Here is a 14,878-nt window from a genome sequence, read left to right as displayed (position 1 = left end):
GTTATTGTTAGGGTTAGGTTTAGGGTTAGGGTTAGGGTTAGAGGGTTAGGGTGAGGGATAGAGTTAGGATTAGGGTTAAGGTCAGCGTTAGGGTTACAGTTAGGGTTAGGGTTAGGGTTCGAGTTAGAGGCTTTTGTTAGGGTTAGGGTTAGAGTTTAGGGTAAGTGTTAGTTTTATTGTTAGGGTTAGTATTAGGGTTAGAGTTTAAAGTTAGCGTTAGGTTAGGGATAGTGTTAGGGTTAGATTTAGGTTTAGAGGTTAGTGTTAGGGTTAGGGTTAGGGTTAGGTTTAGCAATAATGTTAGGGTTAGGGTTAGGTTTAGTTTTAGGTTTACAGTTAGGTTTATGTTTAGGGTTATGGTTAGGGTTAGGGTTAGAAGATAGGTTTACGGTTGGGTTAGTGTTAAGGTTAGGGTTAGGGTGATGGTTTGAGGTTAGCGTTAGGAATAGTGTTAGTGTTAAAGTTTGGGTTACGGTTCAAGTTTAGGGTTAGGGTTAGCGTAAGGGTTAGGGTTAGAGTTAGGTTTAGGGTTATGGTTAGAGGTTAATGTTAGATTGAGGGTTAGAGTTAGGGTTTGCAATAGGGTTTGGATTAGGGTTAGGGTTAGGTTTGAAGCTTAGGTTTAATGTTCGGGTTAGTGTTAGAAGTTAACTTTACGGTTATGATGAGGGTTAGGGTTAGGTTGAGGTTGAGCTTTAGGGTCAAGATTAGGGTTAGGTTTAGAAGTTAGGTTTGTGTTAAGGTTAGGCTTAGTGTTAGATTTAGGGTTAGAGGTTAGGTTTAGGGTTCCAGTTAGTGTTCGGGTTTGGGTTAGGTTTAGGGTTAGGGTTAGGGTTAGACAGGGTTAGTGTGAGGATCAGGGTTAAATTTAGGGTTAGGGTTAGGGTTAAGGTAAGGGTTAGAAGTTAGGGTTAGGTTTAGGGTTAGGGTTAGGGTTAGGATTAGGTTTAGATTTAGGGTTAGGGTTAGGTTTAGGTTTAGGTGTAGGGTTAGGGTTAGGGTTAGGGTTTATTGATAGGAATTAGGGTTAGGTTTATGATTAGGGTTAGAGTTCAGGATTAGTGTAAGGGTAATGGTAAGGGTTAGGGTTAGGGTAAAGCTTAGAGGTTAGTGTTTGTGTTAGGGTTAAGGTTAGGTTGAGGGTTAGGGTTAGGGTTAAGGTTATGGTTAGAGTTTAGGGTTATGATTTTGGTTAGAGTTAGGGTTAGTATTAGACATGGTTAGGGTTTGGGATTGGGATTGAGTTAGGTTTGGGTTTAGGTTTTGGGTTAGTGTAAGGGTTAGGTTTAGGGTTGGGATTAGGGTTTTGCCTTATAGTTTAGGATTAGGGTTAGGGTTACGTTTAGGGTTAGCTTTAGGGTTAGGATTGGGGTTTTGCTTAGGGTTCGGGTTAGAGGGTTAGGGATATGGTTAGGGTTAGGGTTAGGGATTTGGTTAGATGTTATAGTTAGGATTAGGGTTAGGGTTAATGTTAGGGTTCGCGTTATGCTTATGGTTAGGATTTTAGGTTAGGCTTATGGTTAGGGTTAGGGTCAGGGTTAGGGTTAGGGTTACAGTTTAGGATTAGTATTAGGGTTAGGGTGAGTGTTAGAGTTAGAGTCAGGTTTAGAGGTATGGGTTAATTTTAGGTTAGGGTTTATTGTTAGTGTTATGGTTATGGTTATGTTTAGAGGGTTAGGATTAGGGTTATGGTTAGAGTTTAGAGTTAGAGGGTTACGTTTAGAGTTAGAGGTTAGTGTTAAGTTTAGGGTTAGGGTTAGAGTTTAGGGTTACAGTTAGCGTTAAGTTCAGGTTTAGGGTTAGGGTTAAGTTTAGTGTAAGGGTTAGGGTTAGGTTTAGTGTTAGTGTTAGGGTCACGGTTAGAATTAGGGTTAGTGTCAAGTATAGGGTTAGGTTTAGGTTTAGTGTTTGGATTCGGTTTAGGGTTTATTGTTAGGATTAGGGTTAGGGTTAAGGTTAGGGCTAAGGTTAGATGGTTAGGGTTAGGGTTAGGCTTCAGGGTTAGGATTAGGGTTAGGTTTAGGTTTAGGGTTAGGGTTAGGGTTAGGGTTAGTGTAATGTTTAGGGTTAGGTTTAGGTTTAGGGTTTTGCCTTAGGGGTTAGGATTAGTGTTACGGTTAGGTTTAGGGTTAGGGTTAGGTTTAGGATTACGCTTTTGCCTTAGGGGTTAGTATTAGGGTTAGTGTTAGCAATAGGGCTAGGGTTACTGTTTGGGCCTGGTTTAGGGTTAGGTTCAAGGTTAGGGTTAGACGGTTAAGGTTAGGGTTAAAGTTAGGGTTAGGGTTATGATTAGAGGTTATAGTTAGGGTTAGGGTTAGGTTTAAGAATAGGTTTAGTGTTACGGTTAGGATTAGGCTTTTTCCTTAGGGGTTAGGGTTAGGGTTAGGTTTAGTTTAGCGTTAGGGTTAGGATTAGGGTTTAGGTTAGGGTTAGGGTTAGAGTGTTAGGTTTATGGTTAGGTTTAGGGTTAGGGATAGGGATATTGTTAGAGATTATATATAGGGTTAGGGTTAGGGTAATGGTTAGGGTTCCCTTCGGTTTATGGTTAGGATTATAGGTTAGGCTAATCTTCAGGTTTAGGATTAGGGTTAGGGTTAGGGTTAGGGTTAGAGTTTAGAATTAGTGTTAGTGTTAGGGTTAGGGTTTGGGTTAGGTTTAGGGTTCGGTGTAGAGTTAGAATTTAGTGATCGGGTTAGGGTTAGTGTTAAAATTTATGTTTAGATTTATTGTTAGGGTTAGGGTTCGGTTGAGTTTTAGGGTTAGGTTTATGGTTACTGTTAGGGTTAGTGTTAGGTTAGCATTAGGGTTAGGGTTAGTGTTAGTGTTAGGGTTATGTTTAGAGTTAGATGTTAGTTTTAGGGTTCATGTTAAGCTTAAATTTTAGGGTTAGGGTTAGAGTTAGTGTTATGGTTAGGGTTAGGGTTCGGATAACTTTTTGGATTATGGTTAGGGTTAGGATTAGGGTTAGTGTTAGGTGTAGGGTTAGGGTTTGCGTTTAGGGTTAGGGTTAGGTTTAGGGTTAGGATTAGTGTTTTGCATAAGTGGTTAGGATTACGATTTGGTTTAGGGTTATGGTTAGGGTGAGGGTTAGGGTCAGGTTTAGGGTTAGGGTTAGGTTTAGTGTTTGGATTAGGTTTAGGATTAGGGTTTATTGTTAGGTTTAGGGTTAGGGTTAAGTTTAGGGCTAAGGTTAGATGGTTAGTGTTAGGGTTAGGCTTCAGGGTTAGGATTAGGGTTAGGTTTAGGTTTAGGGATAGGGTTAGCGTTAGTGTAAGGTTTAGGGTTAGGTTTAGGTTTAGGGTTTTGCCTTAGGGGTTAGGATTAGTGTTACGGTTAGGTTTAGCGTTAGGGTTAGGTTTAGGATTACGCTTTTGCCTTAGGGGTTAGTATTAGGGTTAGTGTTAGCAATAGGGCTAGGGTTACTGTTTGGGCTAGGTTTAGGGTTAGGGTTAAGGTTAGGGTTAGACGGTTAGGATTAGGGTTAAGGTTAGGGTTAGGGTTATGGTTAGAGGTTATAGTTAGGGTTAGGGTTAGGTTTAAGATTAGGTTTAGGGTTAGGGTTATGATTAGGCTTTTGCCTTAGGGGTTAGGGTTAGGGTTAGATTTAGTTTAGCGTTAGGGTTAGGATTAGGGTTTAGGTTAAGGTTAGGGTTAGAGTGTTAGGGTTATTGTTAAGTTTAGGGTTAGGGTTAGGGATATTGATAGAGGTTATAGTTAGGGTTAGGGTTAGGGTAATGGTTAGGGTTCCCTTCGGTTTATGGTTACGGTTAGTGTTAGGGTTAGGGTTAGGTTTAGGGTTAGGGTTATGGTTAGGTTTAGGGTTAGACGGTTAAATTTAGGGTTAGGCTTCAGGCTTAGGATTAGTGTTAGGGTTAGGTTTAGGGTTAGGGTTAGGGTTAGGATTAGTGTAAGGTTTAGGGTTTTGCCTTAGGTGTTAGGATTAGTCTTAGGGTTATGGTTAGGGTTAAGGTTAGGTTTAGGATTACGGTTTTACCTTAGGTGTTATTATTAGCGTTAGTGTTAGCAATAGGTTTAGGGTTATGGTTACGGCTAGGTTTAGGGTTAGGATTAGGGTTAGTGTTATGGTTAGAGGGCTAGGGTTAAGGTTAGGGTTAGGGTTATGGTTAGATGTTATAGTTAGGGTTAGGGTTAGGTTTCAGATTAGGGTTAGGTTTAGGGTTAGTAGTAGGGTTTTGCCTTAGGGGTTAGGATTAGGGTTAGGTTTAATTTAGCGTAAGGTTTAGGATTAGTGTTTAGGTTAGGGTTAGGGTTAGATTGTTAGGGCTATGGTTAGGGTTAGGGTTATGGTTAGGGATATGTTTAGAGGTTATAGTTAGTGTTAGGGTTAGGGTTATGGTTAGGGTTCGGTTCGGTTTATGGTTAGGATTATATGTTAGAATCATGGTTACGGTTAGGATTGGGTTAGGGTTAGGGTTAGTGTTAGAGTTTAGAATTAGTGTTAGGGTTCGAGTAAGGGTAGGTTTAGAGTTAGATTTAGGGTTAGGTTGAGAGTTAGAGGTTAATGTTGGGGTTAGGGTTAGGGTGAAAGTTTAGGGTTAGGTTTAGCATTAGTGTTAGGGTTAGCTTTAGGGTTCGGGTTAGTTTTCGTGTTAGGGTTAGGGTTAGTATTAGGGTTAAGTTAGGGTTAGGTTAGGGTTAGTGTTAGGTTAGGTTTAGAATTAGAGTTTAGTGTTAGGGTTAGGGTTAAAATTTAGGGTTAGTTTTAGGGTTAGAGTTAGTGTTAAGTTTCGGGTAATGTTGTGGGTTAGAGTTATGTTTAGGCTTAGCGTTAGGGTTAGGTTTCAGTTTAGGTTTAGGTTTAGGGTTTTGCCTTAGCGGTTAGGATTAGGGTATGGTTTAGTTTTAAGGTTAGTGTGAGTGTTAGGGTTAGAGTTTAGGATTAGCGTTAGGGTAAGGAATAGGGTTAGTGTTAGGGTTAGTGTTAGGGTTATAGGTATGGGTTAGTTTTAGGGTTAGTTTTAGGGTTATGGTTAGGGTTTATGGTTATTGTTAGGGTTAGGTTTAGGGTTAGGGTTAGGGTTAGAGGGTTAGGGTGAGGGATAGAGTTAGGATTAGGGTTAGGGTTAGGGTTAGGGTTAGAGGTAAGGGTTAAGGTCAGCGTTAGGGTTACAGTTAGGGTTAGGGTTAGGGTTCGAGTTAGAGGCTTTTGTTAGGGTTAGGGTTAGAGTTTAGGGTAAGTGTTAGTTTTATTGTTAGGGTTAGTATTAGGGTTAGAGTTTAAAGTTAGCGTTAGGTTAGGGATAGTGTTAGGGTTAGATTTAGGTTTAGAGGTTAGTGTTAGGGTTAGGGTTAGGGTTAGGTTTAGCAATAATGTTAGGGTTAGGGTTAGGTTTAGTTTTAGGTTTACAGTTAGGTTTATGTTTAGGGTTATGGTTAGGGTTAGGGTTAGAAGATAGGTTTACGGTTAGGTTAGTGTTAAGGTTAGGGTTAGGGTGATGGTTTGAGGTTAGCGTTAGGAATAGGGTTAGTGTTAAAGTTTGGGTTACGGTTCGAGTTTAGGGTTAGGGTTAGCGTAAGGGTTAGGGTTAGAGTTAGGTTTAGGGTTATGGTTAGAGGTTAATGTTAGATTGAGGGTTAGAGTTAGGGTTTGCAATAGGGTTTGGATTAGGGTTAGTGTTAGGGTTGAAGCTTAGGTTTAATGTTCGGGTTAGTGTTAGAAGTTAACTTTACGGTTATGATGAGGGTTAGGGTTAGGTTGAGGTTGAGCTTTAGGGTCAAGATTAGGGTTAGGTTTAGAAGTTAGGTTTGTGTTAAGGTTAGGCTTAGTGTTAGATTTAGTGTTAGAGGTTAGGTTTAGGTTTAGTTTTAGGGTTAGGGTTAGGTTTAGGGTTCCAGTTAGTGTTCGGGTTTGGGTTAGGTTTAGGGTTAGGGTTAGGGTTAGACAGGGTTAGGGTGAGGATCAGGGTTAAATTTAGGGTTAGGGTTAGGGTTAAGGTAAGGGTTAGAAGTTAGGGTTAGGTTTAGGGTTAGGGTTAGGGTTAGGATTAGGGTTAGATTTAGGGTTAGGGTTAGGTTTAGGTTTAGGTGTAGGGTTAGGGTTAGGGTTAGGGTTTATTGATAGGATTAGGGTTAGGTTTATGATTAGGGTTAGAGTTCAGGATTAGTGTAAGGGTAATGGTAAGGGTTAGGGTTAGGGTAAAGCTTAGAGGTTAGTGTTTGTGTTAGGGTTAAGGTTAGGTTGAGGGTTAGGGTTAGGGTTAAGGTTATGGTTAGAGTTTAGGGTTATGATTTTGGTTAGAGTTAGGGTTAGTATTAGACATGGTTAGGGTTTGGGATTGGGATTGAGTTAGGTTTGGGTTTAGGTTTTGGGTTAGGGTAAGGGTTAGGGTTAGGGTTGGGATTAGGGTTTTGCCTTATAGTTTAGGATTAGGGTTAGGGTTACGTTTAGGGTTAACTTTAGGGTTAGGATTGGGGTTTTGCTTAGGGTTCGGGTTAGAGGGTTAGGGATATGGTTAGGGTTAGGGTTAGGGATTTGGTTAGATGTTATAGTTAGGATTAGGGTTAGGGTTAATGTTAGGGTTCGCGTTATGCTTATGGTTAGGATTTTAGGTTAGGCTTATGGTTAGGGTTAGGGTCAGGGTTAGGGTTAGGGTTACAGTTTAGGATTAGTATTAGGGTTAGCGTGTGTGTTAGGGTTAGAGTCAGGTTTAGAGGTACGGTTTAATTTTAGGTTAGGGTTTATTGTTAGTGTTATGGTTATGGTTATGTTTAGAGGGTTAGGATTAGGGTTATGGTTAGAGTTTAGAGTTAGAGGGTTACGTTTAGAGTTAGAGGTTAGTGTTAAGTTTAGGGTTAGGGTTAGAGTTTAGGGTTACAGTTAGCGTTAAGTTCAGGTTTAGGGTTAGGGTTAAGTTTAGTGTAAGGGTTAGGGTTAGGTTTAGTGTTAGTGTTAGGGTTACGGTTAGAATTAGGGTTAGTGTCAAGTATAGGGTTAGGTTTAGGTTTAGTGTTTGGATTCGGTTTAGGGTTTAGGGTTAGGTTTAGGGTTAGGGTTAGGGTTAGGGTTAGGTTTAGGATTACGCTTTTGCCTTAGGGGTTCGTATTAGGGTTAGTGTTAGCAATAGGGCTAGGGTTACTGTTTGGGCCTGGTTTAGGGTTAGGTTCAAGGTTAGGGTTAGACGGTTAGGGTTAGGGTTAAGGTTAGGGTTAGGGTTATGATTAGAGGTTATAGTTAGGGTTAGGGTTAGGTTTAAGAATAGGTTTAGGGTTACGGTTAGGATTAGGCTTTTTCCTTAGGGGTTAGGGTTAGGGTTAGGTTTAGTTTAGCGTTAGGGTTAGGATTAGGGTTTAGGTTAGGGTTAGGGTTAGAGTGTTAGGGTTATGGTTAGGTTTAGGGTTAGGGATAGGGATATTGTTAGAGATTATATATAGGGTTAGGGTTAGGGTAATTGTTAGGATTCCCTTCGGTTTATGGTTAGGATTATAGGTTAGGCTTATGGTCAGGTTTAGGATTAGGGTTAGGGTTAGGGTTAGGGTTAGAGTTTAGAATTAGTGTTAGTGTTAGGGTTAGGGTTTGGGTTAGGTTTAGGGTTCGGTGTAGAGTTAGAATTTAGTGATCGGGTTAGGGTTAGTGTTAAAATTTATGTTTAGATTTATTGTTAGGGTTAGGGTTCGGTTGAGTTTTAGGGTTAGGTTTATGGTTACTGTTAGGGTTAGTGTTAGGTTAGCATTAGGGTTAGGGTTAGTGTTAGTGTTAGGGTTAGGCTTAGAGTTAGATGTTAGTTTTAGGGTTCATGTTAAGCTTAAATTTTAGGGTTAGTGTTAGAGTTAGTGTTATAGTTAGGGTTAGGGTTCGGATAACGTTTTGGATTAGGGTTAGGGTTAGGATTAGGGTTAGTGTTAGGTGTAGGGTTAGGGTTTGCGTTTAGGGTTAGGGTTAGGTTTAGGGTTAGGATTAATGTTTTGCATAAGTGGTTAGGATTAGGATTTGGTTTAGGGTTATGGTTAGAGTTAGGGTTAGGGCCAGGTTTAAGGTTAGGGTTAGGTTTAGTGTTTGGATTAGGTTTAGGATTAGGGTTTATTGTTAGGTTTAGGGTTAGGGTTAAGTTTAGGGCTAAGGTTAGATGGTTAGGGTTAGGGTTAGGCTTTAGGGTTAGGATTAGGGTTAGGTTTAGGTTTAGGGATAGGGTTAGCGTTAGTGTAAGGTTTAGGGTTAGGTTTAGGTTTAGGGCTTTGCCTTAGGGGTTAGGATTAGTGTTACGGTTAAGTTTAGGGTTAGGGTTAGGTTTAGGATTACGCTTTTGCCTTAGGTGTTAGTATTAGGGTTAGTGTTAGCAATATGGCTAGGGTTACTGTTTGGGCTAGGTTTAGGGTTAGGGTTAAGGTTAGGGTTAGACGGTTAGGGTTAGGGTTAAGGTTAGGGTTAGGGTTATGGTTAGAGGTTATAGTTAGGGTTAGGGTTAGGTTTAAGATTAGGTTTAGGGTTAGGGTTATGATTAGGCTTTTGCCTTAGGGTTTAGGGTTAGGGTTAGATTTAGTTTAGTGTTAGGGTTAGGATTAGGGTTTAGGTTAGGGTTAGGGTTAGAGTGTTAGGGTTATGGTTAAGTTTAGGGTTAGGGTTAGGGATATTGATAGAGGTTATATTTAGGGTTAGGGTTAGGGTAATGGTTAGGGTTCCCTTCGGTTTATGGTTACGGTTAGTGTTAGGGTTAGGGTTAGGTTTAGGGTTAGGGTTATGGTTAGGTTTAGGGTTAGACGGTTAAATTTAGGGTTAGGCTTCAGGCTTATGATTAGTGTTAGGGTTAGATTTAGGGTTAGGGTTAGGGTTAGGATTAGTGTAAGGTTTAGGGTTTTGCCTTAGGTGTTAGGATTAGTCTTAGGGTTATGTTTAGGGTTAAGGTTAGGTTTAGGATTACGGTTTTACCTTAGGTGTTATTATTAGCGTTAGTGTTAGCAATAGGTTTAGGGTTATGGTTACGGCTGGGTTTAGGGTTAGGGTTAGGGTTAGTGTTATGGTTAGAGGTCTAGGGTTAAGGTTAGGGTTAGGGTTATGGTTAGATGTTATAGTTAGGGTTAGGGTTAGGTTTCAGATTAGGGTTAGTTTTAGGGTTAGTAGTAGGGTTTTGCCTTAGGGGTTAGGATTAGGGTTAGGTTTAATTTAGCGTAAGGTTTAGGATTAGTGTTTAGGTTAGGTTTAGGGTTAGATTGTTAGGGTTATGGTTAGGGTTAGGGTTATGGTTAGGGATATGTTTAGAGGTTATAGTTAGGGTTAGGGTTAGGGTTATAGTTAGGGTTCGGTTCGGTTTATGGTTAGGATTATATGTTAGAAATATGGTTAGGGTTAGGATTGGGTTAGGGTTAGGGTTAGTGTTAGAGTTTAGAATTAGTGTTAGGGTTCGAGTAAGTGTAGGGTTAGAGTTAGATTTAGGGTTAGGTTGAGAGTTAGAGGTTAGTGTTCAGGTTAGTTTTAGGGTGAAAGTTTAGGGTTAGGTTTAGCATTAGTGTTAGTGTTATGGTTAGGGTTCGGTTTAGGTTTCGGGTTAGAGTTAGCGTTAGGATTAGGGTTAAGTTGGGGTTAGGGTTAGGGTTAATGTTAGGGTTAGGTTTAGAATTAGAAGTTAGTGTTAGGGTGAGGGTAAAATTTAATGTTAGGTTTAGGGTTAGGGTTAGTGTTAGGGTTTGGGTAATATTGCGGGTTAGAGTTAGGGTTATTTTTAGCGTTAGGGGTAAGTTTATGTTTAGGTTCAGGTTTAGGGTTTTGCCTTAGGGGTTAGGATTAGGGTTTGGTTTAGTTTTATGGTTAGTGTGAGTGTTAGGGTTAGAGTTTAGGATTAGTGTTAGGGTAAGGAATAGGGTTAGTGTTAGGGTTACAGGTATGGGTTATTTTTAGTGTTAGTTTTAGGGTTACGGTGAGGGTTTATGGTTATTGTTAGGGTTAGGTTTAGGGTTAGGGTGAGGGTTAGAGGGTTAGGGTTAGGGATAGAGTTAGTATTAGGGTTAGGGTTAGGGTTATGGTTAGCGTTCGGTTTGGTTTATGGTTAGGATTATAGGTTAGAATCATGGTTAGGGTTAGGATTAGGGTTAGAGTTAGGGTTTGTGTTAGAGTTTAGAATTAGTGTTAGGTTTCGAGTAAGGGTTAGGGTTAGAGTTACTTTTAGGGTTAGGTTTAGAGTCAGAGGTTAGTGTTCGGGTTAGGGTTAGGGTGAAAGTTTAGGGTTAGGTTTAGCATTAGTGTTAGAGTTAGTGTTAGGGTTCGGGTTAGGTTTCGGTTTAGGGTTAGGGTTAGGATTAGGGTTAAGTGAGGGTTAGGGTTAGGTTTAGTGTTAGGGTTAGGTTTAGAATTAGAGGTTAGTGTTAGCGTTAGGGTTAAAGTTTAGGGTTAGGTTTAGGGTTAGTGTTAGTGTTAGGGTTCTGGTAATGTTGCTGGTTAGAGTTAGGGTTAGGTTTAGCTTTAGGGTTAGGTTTAGGTTTAGGTTTAGGGTTTTGCCTTAGGTGTTAGGATTAGGGTTTGGTTTAGGTTTACGGTTAGTGTGAGTGTTAGGGTTAGAGATTAGGATTTGCGTTACAGTAAGGAATAGTGTTAGTGTTAGGGTTACAGGTATGGTATAGGTTTAGGGTTAGTTTTAGTGTTAGGTTAAGTTTAGGGTTAGGGTCAGGGTTAGGTTTAGAGGTAAGAGTTAGCGTCAGTGTTAGGGTTACGGTTAGGGTTAGGGTTCGAGCAAGAGGTTTGTGTTAGCTTTAGGTTTAGAGTTTAGGGTTAGGGTTAGTGTTTGGGTTTGGGTTAGGGTTAGGGTTAGGGTTAGGGTTAGGTTTAGACAGGGTTAGCGTTAGGGTTAGGGTTAAGTTTAGGTTTAGGGTTTGGGTTAAGTTTAGGGTTAGAAGTTAGGGTTTAGGGTTATGGTTAGGGTTAGGGTTAGGATTAGGGTTAGATTTAGGGTTAAGGTTCGGGTTAGGTTTAGGTGAAGTGTTAGGGTTAGGGTTAGGGTTTATTGATAGGATTAGAGTTAGGGTTATGGTTAGGGTTAGAGATCAATATTAGTGTTAGTGTAATGGTAAGGGTTAGCGTTAAGGTAAAGCTTAGAGGTTAGGGTTTGTGTTAGCGTTAGGGTTAGGGTTAGGGTTAAGGTCATGGTTAGAGTTTAGGGTTATGATTTTGGTTAGAGTTAGGGTTAGTATTCGACATGGTTAGGGTTTGGATTAGGGATTGAGTTAGGTTTCGGTTTAGGTTTAGGTGTAGTGTAAGGGTTAGATTTAGGGTTTGGATTAGCGTTTTGCCTTAGAGTTTAGGATTACAGTTAGGGTTACGTTTAGGGTTAGCTTTAGGGTTAGGATTGGGGTTTTGGTTAGGGTTCGGGTTAGAGCGTTAGGGTTATGGTTATGGTTAGGGTTAGGGATTTGGTTAGAGGTTATAGTTAGGATTAGGGTTAGGGTTAATGTTAGGGTTCGGGTTCTGGTTATGGTTAGGATTTTATGTTAGGCTTATGGTTAGTGTTAGGGTCAGGGTTAGGGTTAGGGTTAGAGTTTAGGATTAGTATTAGGGTTAGGGTGAGTGTTAGGGTTAGAGTCAGGTTTAGAGGTACGAGTTAATTTTAGGTTAGGGTTTATTGTTAGTGTTATGGTTATGGTTAGGGTTGGAGGCTTAGGATTAGGGTTATGGTTAGAGTTTAGAGTTAGAGGGTTACGTTTAGAGTTAGAGGTTAGTATTAAGGTTAGTGTTAGGGTGAGAGTTTCGGGTTACGGTTAGCGTTAAGTTCAGGGTTAGGGTTAGGGTTAAGTTTAGGGTAAGGGTTAGGGTTAGTTTTAGTGTTAGTGTGGGTTAGTGTTAGGGTTAGGATTAAGGTTAGGGTTAGGTTTAGGGTTAGGGTTAGTTTCAGTGTTTCGATTAGTTAGGGTTAGGGTTTATTGTTAGGATTAGGGTTAGGGTTAAGGTTCGGGCTAAAGTTAGATGGTTAGGTTAGGGTAAGGCTTCAGGGTTAGGATAAGGGTTAGGTTTAGGATTGGGGTTAGGGTTAGGGTTAGTGTAAGATTTAGGGTTACGTTTAGGTTTAGGGTTTTGCCTTAGGGGTTAGGATTAGTGTTACGGTTAGGTTTAGGGTTAGGGTTAGGTTTAGGATTACGCTTTTGCCTTAGGGTTTAGTATTAGGGTTAGTGTTAGCAATAGGGCTAGGGTTACTGTTTGGGCTAGGTTTTGGGTTAGGTTTAAGGTTAGGGTTAGACGGTTAGGGTGAGGGCTAAGGTTAGGGTTAGGGTTAGGATTATGCTTAGTAGTTATAGTTAGGGTTAGAGTTAGGTTTAAGAGTAGTTAGGGTTAGGGTTAGGGTTAGGGTTAGAGTTTAGGATTAGTATTAGTGTTAGGGTTAGGGTTTGGGTTAGGTTTAGGGTTTGGTGTAGAGTTAGAAGTTAGTGATCGAGTTAGGGTTAGTGTTAAAATTTATGGTTAGATTTAGTGTTAGGGTTAGGGTTCGGTTTATTTTTCAGGTTAGGTTTATGGTTAGTGTTAGTGTTAGGGTTAGGTTAGCATTAGGGTTCGGTTTAGTGTTAGTGTTAGGGTTAGGTTTAGAGTTAGATGTTAGTGTTAGAGTTCAGGTTAGGGTTAAATTTTAGGGTTAGGGTTAGAGTTAGTGTTATGGTTAGGGTTAGGGTTAGGATTAGGGTTAGTGTTAGTTGTAGGGTTAGGGTTTGCGTTTAGGGTTAGGGTTAATTTTAGGGTTAGGATTAATGTTTTGCATAAGGGGTTAGGTTTAGGGTTTGGTTTAGGGTTATGGTTAGGATTAGGGTTAGGGTCAGGTTTGGGGTTAGGGTTAGGTTTAGTGTTTGGATTAGGTTTAGGGTTAGGGTTTATTGTTAGGATTAGGGTTAGGGTTAAGGTTAGGGCTAAGTTTAGTGGTTAGGGTTAGGGTTAGGACTCAGGGTTAGGATTAGGGTTAGGTTTAGGGATAGGGTTAGCGTTAGTGTATGGTTTAGGGTTTTGCCTTAGGGGTTAGGATTAGTGTTACCTTTAGGTTTAGGGTTAGGATTTGGTTTAGGATTACGCTTTTGCCTTAGGGGTCAGTATTAGGTTTAGTGTTAGCAATAGGGCTAGGGTTAGTGTTTGGTCCAAGTTTAGGGTTAGGGTTAAGGTTAGGGTTAGATGGTTAGGGTTAGGGTTAAGGTTAGGGTTAGGGTTATGGTTAGAGGTTATATTTAGGGTTAGGGTTAAGTTTCAGATTAGGGTTAGGTTTAGGGTTAGTAGTAGGGTTTTGCCTTAGTGGTTAGGATTAGGGTTAGGATTAATTTAGCGTAAGTGTTAGGATCAGTGTTTAGGTTAGGGTTATGGTTATATTGTTACGGTTATGGTTAGGGTTAGGGTTATGGTTAGGGATATGGTTAGAGATTATAGTTAGGGTTAGGGTTAGTGTTATGGTTAGGGTTCGGTTCGTTTTATGGTTAGGATTATAGGTTAGAATTATGGTTAGGGTTAGGATTAGGGTTAGGGTTAAGGTTAGTGTTAGAGTTTAGAATTAGTGTTAGTGTTCGAGTAAGGGTTAGGGTTAGAGTTACATTCAGGGTTAGGTTTAGAGTTAGAGGTTAGTGTTCGGGTTAGGGTTAGGGTGAAAATTTAGGGTTAGGTTTAGCATTAGTTTTAGGGTTAGGGTTTGGGTTCGGGTTAGGTTTCGGGTTAGGGTTAGGGTTAGGATTAGGGTTAAGTGAGTGTTAGGGTTAGGGTTAATGTTAGGGTTAGGTTTAGAATTAGAGGTTAGTGTTAGGGTTAGGGTTAAAATTTAGGGTTAGATTTAGGGTTAGTGTTACTGTTAGGGTTCAGGTAATGTTGCGGGTTAGAGTTAGGGTTAGGTTTAGTTTTAGGGTTAGGCTTAGGTTTAGGTTTAGGGTTTTGCCTTAGGGGTTTGTATTAGGGTTTGGTTTAGGTTTACGGTTAGTGTGAGTGTTAGGGTTAGAGTTTAGGATTAGCGTTAGGGTAAGGAATAGGGTTAGTGTTAGGGTTAGTGTTAGGGTTACAGGTATGGGTTAGGTTTAGGGTTAGTTTTAGGGTTCCGGTTAGGGTTTATGGTTATGGTTAGTGTTAGGTTTAGGGTTAGGGTTAGGGTTAGAGGGTTAGGGTTAGGGATAGAGTTAGGATTAGAGTTAGGGTTAGGGTTAGAGTTAAGAGTTAGCATCAGTGTTAGGGTTAGGGTTCGAGTTAGAGGGTTGTGTTAGCGTTAGGGTTAGAGTTTAGGGTTAGGGTTAGTGTTATTGTTAGTGTTAGTATTAGGGTTAGAGATTATGGTTAGCGTTAGGTTAGGGATAGTGTAGAGCTAGATTTAGGTTTAGAGGTTAGTGTAAGGGTTAGGGTTAGGGTTAGGGTTAGGGTTAGCGATAATGTTAGGGTTAGTGTTAGGTTTAGTGTTAGGTTTACAGTTAGGTTTATGTTTAGGGTTATGGTTAGCGTTAGGGTTAGAAGATAGGTTTACTGTTAGGTTAGTGTTAAGGTTAGGGTTAGGGTGATGGTTAGAGGTTAGCGTTAGGAATAGGGTTAGTGTTAAAGTTTCGGTTACAGTTCGAGTTTAGGCTTATGGGTAGCGTAAGTGTTAGTGTTAGGGTTAGGTTTAGGGTTATGTTTAGAGGTTAGCGTTAGATTGAGGGTTAGATTTAGGGTTTGCGTTAGGGTTAGGGTTAGGGTTAGGGTTAGAGTTTGGTTTAGGGTTGAAGCTTAGGTTTAATGTTTGTGTTAGTGTTAGAAGTTAGCTTTACGGTTATGATTAGGGCTAGGATTAGGTTTATGTTGAGGTTTACGGTCAGGATTAGGGTTAGGGTTAGGAGTTAGGTTTGTTTTAGGGTTAGGCTTAGTGTTAGATTTAGGGATAGAGGTTAGGTTTAGTGTTAGTGTTAGTGTTAGTGTTAGGGATTGGTTTAGTGTTCCAGTTAGTGTTCGGGTATGGGT

The sequence above is a fragment of the Cavia porcellus genome, unplaced genomic scaffold (genome assembly GCF_034190915.1).
Source record: "Cavia porcellus strain 051 isolate PalLab524CR breed Dunkin Hartley unplaced genomic scaffold, mCavPor4.1 scaffold_30, whole genome shotgun sequence".
In the NCBI taxonomy this organism is placed as follows: Eukaryota; Metazoa; Chordata; class Mammalia; order Rodentia; family Caviidae; genus Cavia; species Cavia porcellus.
The sequence above is the reverse complement of the archived record's forward strand: the minus strand, read 5'-3'. Positions refer to the sequence as shown.